The sequence below is a fragment of the Oncorhynchus tshawytscha genome, linkage group LG01, assembly GCF_018296145.1.
Source record: "Oncorhynchus tshawytscha isolate Ot180627B linkage group LG01, Otsh_v2.0, whole genome shotgun sequence".
Taxonomy (NCBI): domain Eukaryota; kingdom Metazoa; phylum Chordata; class Actinopteri; order Salmoniformes; family Salmonidae; genus Oncorhynchus; species Oncorhynchus tshawytscha.
The window spans coordinates 15,017,251-15,024,877 of record NC_056429.1 but is presented as its reverse complement, the minus strand read 5'-3'; positions in this window follow the sequence as shown (position 1 = coordinate 15,024,877).

The window sequence follows — 7,627 nt, the reverse complement described above, 5'->3', positions numbered from 1 at the left end:
CTGTTGTTGCCATCCTGTACCTGTCCCACAGGTGTGATGTTCTGATGTACCGATCCTGTGCAGGTGTTATTACACGTTGTCTGCCACTGTGAGGATGATCAGCTGTCTGTCTTGTCTCCCTGTAGCACTGTTTTAGGCATCTCACTGTATGGACATTGCAATGTATTGCCCTGGCCACATCTGCAGTCCTCATGCCTCCTTGCATCATGCCTAAGGCACGTTCACGCAGATGAGCAAGCAACCTGGGCATCTTTCTTTTGGTGTTTTTCAGAGTCAGTAGAAAGGTCTCTTTAGTGTCCTAAGTTTTCATAACTGTGACCTTAATTGCCTACCGTCTGTAAGCTGTTAGTGTCTTAACGAACGTTCCACTGGTGCATGTTCATTAATTGTTTATGGTTCATTGAACAAGCATGGGAAACAGTGTTTAAACCCTTTACAATGAAGTCATTGGTTTACATTGGTTTATGACTATACCACTCATCGTGTGACACCTCCTACCTGTAGTGTGTTTTGTATTTGCCGTCTTTTTCGATCTTTCGACCTCTCTTCTTCAGACCTTAGTGAGTGAATGACATACATGTACATTCAATATGAAAATATATTCAGGTCAGTCTGGCTACAGTGAAACAAGTGATTTTAAGGATGTAAATGAAAAGTTTTTATAACGTTCAAGAGTAATGGCATGGGAAAGTTCTGCAGGAGAACTTGGCACCAACTAACTAGAATTTCACAATTTATACATACAGTGGGGCAAAAAAGTATTTAGTCAGCCACCAATTGTGCAAGTTATCCCACTTAGAAAGATGAGAGAGGAATGTAATTTTCATCATAGGTACACTTCAACTATGACAGACAAAATGAGAAAAGAAAATCCAGAAAATCACACTAGTGTTATTTTTAGAGTGAAATTTCTCAAGTCTAAAGAAATAGGATGAATTCTGTTCTCCCTCCTCAATCCATTTTTTCCTAGATCTAATAAAGGCTCCTTCTGCTTTTAATTTATATATATTATCCAGTTTATTTTGTAACTCGATTAGTTCCATCTTCTCCTCCCCCAAGAGGTCAGCTGGGGACCTCTGAGAAAGGGAAGTTATCTTAATGATCACCTTTTCCTCCTCAGCTCTTCTGGTCTTAGCAAGATTACTACCATATTTTCTAAGATATTTGGACACCTCAAATTTAAAGAGCTCCCAGTTCTTGCAATAAGATTTTTCTTCACAAGCCTTTTCCCAAAAGTGTGAGAGCAGATCTTTAACCCCAAATGTAACTATATCATTATTTAATAATGAGCTATTTAGCTTCCAGTAGGATGCTCTACCAAGGTTCGTATCAGGGGTAAATATTTTGATATCAATGTAAATAGCCTTATGGTCTGTGAGGGGAGTAGTACAAATATTTCTAGTAACACACTCACTATCAATACATTTGGATATAAGCCAAAAATCTATTCTGGATTGTCTGGAGCCTGTTTTGTTACTCCAAGTGAATGATCTTTCGGCCGGAAACCTCTCTCTCCATATATCAGTAAGATCAAACTTTTCCATAAAAAGTATTAAACCCAAATTCTGATTGGTTGGCCTACCTGGGGGCCATCTATCAGTTGAATTATCTATTGTAATGTTAAAGTCCCCTCCTATCAATAATAACGAATTGGGAAATTTAGATAACCAATGAAGTATATGTTTCTCTATAGATTCAAGCAACTCATCATTCTCATGTTTGGTGTTGTACCCGTAGAAGTTTACAGTAATGAGTGTAATGTCATTGTAACTGATCACAAGACAAATAAAGTGACTAAAGGGGTCACATTCCGAGTGTAGAATATTACCACCAAAGATATTTTTCATTGTAGTGACACCAGCAGAGCGTTCAGATCCATGGGAAAGCCAAATATCGTTGCCCCACTGTGACCTCCAGAAGTTGGCATCAGCAGAAATTGAGTGAGACTCTTGAAAAAAGCAAAAATCTGTTTGAAATTGTTTAGCAAATAAAAATAAGGCCTTGCGCTTCACACTGTTCCGTAACCCCCTAGCATTAAGAGATAATATAGACAAAGACAAAACAACAAAGATTATATAAAAGTATAAACTGTAGTAGGATGAGTCAAAGACGTAGGAGCAGTGAACGTAAACGATAAGGAAGCGAGATCTGCACCATTTAAGTCAATTTAAAGTGAAAATAGCTTATTCCATAACCTTTGAAATTCAACTCAACTGGAAATTATGTTCAAGACCAAACCAAGGGTTCTTGTAGTAAGAGAGACTAAAAAGCCTCTTTAGTGTAATCAGGGACTATTCTGAGAAATAAAACAACAAATAATAATTTAAATAAAAGGGTACCTACTATATTAAGTACGTATGAAAACTGATCATAAAATAATTGAATAACAAAATGTTTTACATATAAACGTTTCTAAGACCTTTTTTGGAAATAAGTATTAATAACTAAATAGAACAATAACTGTGTAAAGTCAGAGCAGACCTGTATGCCATTTAAAACAGCATCTTAGTTACTGTATACATAAAACATAAATTCAGCTTTCAATCTTCTTCGTAAGTTTGTAAACAAAATAGGACTTCTGGTCATACAAGAACAAACTAATGAATTGAAATACCTGAGTATTCCTGTAAAATAGTCACCTGATGCTTGTTAGGTAAACCACATAAGGAAAATGAGAATACCATGGCTGAAACCATCAACCTGTTCCTTCTGGTGAGATTTTAGGGAGGAATATGGATTTCTGAACCGTTGATGAAACCTCGTCCTCCTACGAAGTAAGCAGCCTTCCCCTCACTTCGTGCTATCTTGATCGTTGGCCACAACTTGTTCCTTCTTTCTATGTCTTCCGGGCTGAGATGCTCGGCGAAACGCATACCATGGCTCTGAAGGAAGGCGTTCTTCCTAGCAGCTTTCCAGACAGCATCCCTGTAGATTCTGGTAGTGATTAGGATAATGATACCCCTGGGTCTTGAATCGCTTTGCTGTTGCTTCTTGCCGAGGCGATGTACAACGTCAATGGTATCACCAACTTTGTTCTTCTCTGCAGGCAAAACTTCTTGGCAGATACGGATAGCCTCTCCTCGCACATCTTCCTTCGCCTACCATTTTCTCAGTGGCGTCACACCTGGAGTTGATGAGTAAGGAGAGGGTAGCCACGATGTCAGAGTTCATGTTGGGTTTTTTGGAAGGTGGAGGTTTGCACAGAGTAACCGGTAAAGAGGGGAATTCGTCATCTTCAGCATTCGAAAGCATGATATTATCCATAGGCCAAGTGTAGTTATGGCAGTTGTCTATAAGCACATTTCTCTCTTGTTGATTAGCAATAGAACGGCTAACTTTTTCCTTTCTTTTTTTGTCACGACTTTGCATGGACATGCTGAAATAAATGATCCAATTATCATTCCAGTCACAGGAAAGGTCTTATATCTTGAACAAATAAAAAATAATAATGACTAAACTTTTTTTTCTTTTTCACAATCTTTCTGAAGTTTGGTACGGAGCTCGGTAAAAAAGCGTCTGTTCAAGCAGCCATCTTGGCACCGTCCTGAACAGAGAGTTCGTATCTACTTTCTGAAAGGCACTCAATGCACGTAACTGACGTGAGGTTATTCCAGTCAATCGCGCCATAGCAATGTTTTTTTTAATGTTGGCAGGGTTTACACACACTAGCTGAATTTGCAGAGCTAGCGGGCAAACATGAACTATTAAACTAGCTAGTACTGTTATATAATAATCTAATATAAAGCGTTACTAGCAGACCAAAGCTCTGGTTAAACCGGATGCCCTCAGACAACTCTGGGCCCAGTGTCCTCAGTCAAGTCTAGAGCCTGTGTGCAATAACATGATTATCCGAAGGACACACAGCTGCCATCACGCAAATATACTCCCTGTAAAACTACAAAGAGCAGCCTGCAACAATAACGAGCTTAGAAGTGCCAAGCTATCTCACTGACATTGACCCTTTCATGCACTCCTGCATAAACAGGAAACACCTGTGCCTAAAGCAGACACTGCTAGTTTCCCCTATCTTTCGTTCCTAGACACACAAACATCTCATGAAGCACTGTACACTCACACTCTACCCCCCCCTACTGGTCGGGTGCCAAGAGAAAAGGACTTTGCTGTGCACCAATGGGGCCCGCTCTGGCTAGAGCAAGGCCCGCCTCCAACTCTTCAGGACCAGTCAGAAGATCAACACGAGAGACTCCACCTACATTATTCTGTGTATACATTCTGCTGTAAACTCTGGCTGAGGAGCCTAATTATTCTGACTCCTCACAGTCACATTCCTTAGGTCCGTGCACGATAACGGCAGGACAGGATAACTTTGACCAATAAACTGCCTTTTTGATACACCTGATTCCACTCTGTCCAGCGTCGTTGTTTTGCATTCCCTCTCCAGTATGAAACACCAACAGTACCTATTTCATTTATGTGGCGTCGTCAAAGATGGAATCACAGATACAGAATTGGTGCTCCCTAGCTTTGCAAATTCAGCTATTGTTGGAAGCCAGCCAATATGAAACAAACTATATTAAAATTACAAAATGTTGCAGCATATGTTGTGTAAATGGTGAACTTATGAACTCATACAGCTGTCAACTCTTGTCACTGCAATCCATTTCACATTTGCTAGCTACCTTTTAGATCGAAGCCCATATAGAATGATAGAAGATAAGATGATATAAGCCCATCTCCTACTGTAAATAACCTACACACTGTGTGTGTGTTTGCGCAGACAGCCAGCCTGTCAGGTAGAAAAATGTCAGAAAAAAGTAAAAAGACAGACATCAGAGTATTTTTCAGTACACCAAAAACGCAAAGCAAGAACCCTAGTAGCCTAAGACTAGTTGATCAAATGTTCATTAGAAAGAAGTGAAATGCTAATGGAAAACATTTCACAATGATGTCATTAGGCAGATCAGGCAACAGAGGGCACACAGACAGCAGAGCTGGGGACAGATGGGCAGGGACAGACTGGCAGAGACAGGGAGTCTCAGGTAAGTTTGATGAGTCTTTGTTTGGCAACATTATAAAAGGTTCTACCTTTTTTTGACTTGTAAAATAGGGACATAATTGGAAAATGCCATGGATACCCCCACTCTCAACTTAAACTGGTGACTGAACTAACATTTGTTTAAGGCAATGGTATTTCTGTTGTGATTAATTGTGTAGTTTTGGGTACTGGTAGTTAGGAGTACGGCAAACAACTTCTTTATTTTCTAGGAGACAGACTGTGAGGCAGTGAGGGTGGTGAAAGGGAAAGAGCCAGGGAGAGAGACTTCAGAGGACAGTGTTACAGCCACGGCAGGACCAGGTGGCAACCTTGTTGCCAGCAGCACCAGTATAGGAGACAGTGGCGCAGCCACGGCAGGACCAGGTGTCAACTTTGTTGCCTGCAGCACCAGTATAGGAGACAGTGGCGCAGTCACGGCAGAACCAGGTGTCAACTTTGTTGCCTGCAGCACCAGTATAGGAGACAGTGGCGCAGCCACGGCAGAACCAGGTGTCAACCTTGTTGCCAGCTGCACCAGTATAGGGGACTGTGGCACAGCATTGTCCAGTTACCTCAGTGATGGCACAAAACCATATCAGCCACACCCACACTTTATAGAACCGCAAACTCTTGCCAACAGAGTGTTGATGTTTCAAGAGAGATGGTTTGGCGATTTCCCCCGGCTACATTTATAATCCATCAATAAAAGGAGTGTTGTTTTCACTGTAGCCAAGGGTTTTCAAGCCAGCCATCTTTTGGCCAAAGAGCAGATGCTGCCTTCATTAGTGCAGGATTTAGGAACTGGAGAAAAGCCATTGTAAAATTCACAGCACATCAAAACTGCCAAACCCACCGCCACTGTGTAACTGTAACAGCACATCAGCTAAATCCAATCAGTGTCCAGTTATCCAGCGCGTGTGGTAAACAGCAGAAATGACGAAAGCTACCTTGCACTGTATTAGAAAGCAACAACATTGATTGAATCCATTGAGACACACTCAAGAAGATTTGCTGGCAAAGCAGTGGATCACTATAGGGCAGAATTTTTTAAAGTGCTGGATGGTGTGGAGGTTCATTTTGGCGACCGTTTTGACCAGGACAGTCTAAACATTCTGTAAAAGTTGGAAAGAGTGCTTCTCACGGGGGAGTTGGATGAGTCTCTAGATCAGTACCCTGAGCTGAACATATCAAATCAAATCTAATTTTATTTGTCACATACACATGGTTAGCAGATGTTAATCCGAGTGTAGCGAAATGCTTGTGCTTCTAGTTCCGACAATGCAGTAATAAGGAACAAGTAATCTAACTAACAATTCCAAAAAACTACTGTCTTATACACAGTGTAAGGGGATAAAGAATATGTACATAAGGATATATGAATGAGTGATGGTACAGAGCAGCATAGGCAAGATACAGTAGATGATATCGAGTACAGTATATACATATGAGATGAGTATGTAAACCAAGTGGCATAGTTAAAGTGGCTAGTGATACATGTATTACATAAGGATGCAGTCGATGATATAGAGTACAGTATCTACGTATGCATATGAGATGAATAATGTAGGGTAAGTAACATTATATAAGGTAGCATTGTTTAAAGTGGCTAGTGATATATTTACACCATTTCCCATCAATTCCCATTATTAAAGTGGCTGGAGTAGAGTCAGTGTCATTGACAGTGTGTTGGCAGTAGCCACTCAATGTTAGTGGTGGCTGTTTAACAGTCTGATGGCCTTGAGATAGAAGCTGTTTTTCAGTCTCTCGGTCCCAGCTTTGATGCACCTGTACTGACCTCGCCTTCTGGATGACAGCGGGGTGAACAGGCAGTGGCTCGGGTGGTTGATGTCCTTGATGATCTTCTTCTTTCAGTGCAGTTGCCTCTCTTTCACAACAAATACCCCTGTAGCAGCAGTTGAGAGGCAGCAGAGGTCCTCAGGAGGCTTCCAGTGGTGGTGCGGGGGTTTGTTGACCAAGTTGAGGTGCTGATCAGAATTTTGTCTGTAATGTACATAAAGACAGGCTGGATAGTCTTGAGGGAAAATATCTGCCAGCAATTTGTTGGATCCATTGAAACCCTCAAACATATGTTTGGTTGTTTTGTTCAGTAGTGTGTATAGCAGTGGTTCTCAACCTTTTTTGAGTACTGGAACCCCTGCATATTTTGAGGAAAGGCAGGCAAGGTTTTGAGTGGTCCTCAGGGACCTCCACCCCCTCTATATTATATGTAAAGTTAGTTGAATCATTGTGCTGCTGAATACGTTCATTACACTTTTTTTAATTTCATGGACCCCTTGCCATTGCACCAGGGACCCCTAGGGGTCCACCTACCCTGTTTGAGAACCCCTGGTGTATAGTATGATATTTGTTATTTTGTTTAGTCAAACCAGTGGCACATATTTAATGACTATATAAATGAATCAGAAAAAGTTCAATAAAAAAGACAGTTCAGTGCGTAGACCAACTTTGTGATGGTTCTCAATGGAGATTCTTTGAGATGAGATCTCACCATGTTCATTGTATTTATGAAACCTGCACCCATACAGTGTATACAGTACCATTACCCCCTACTGGCCTTGCTTGGTATTGCTGGTTGTAAATACAAATACCTGCAAACATACTGGACTGATA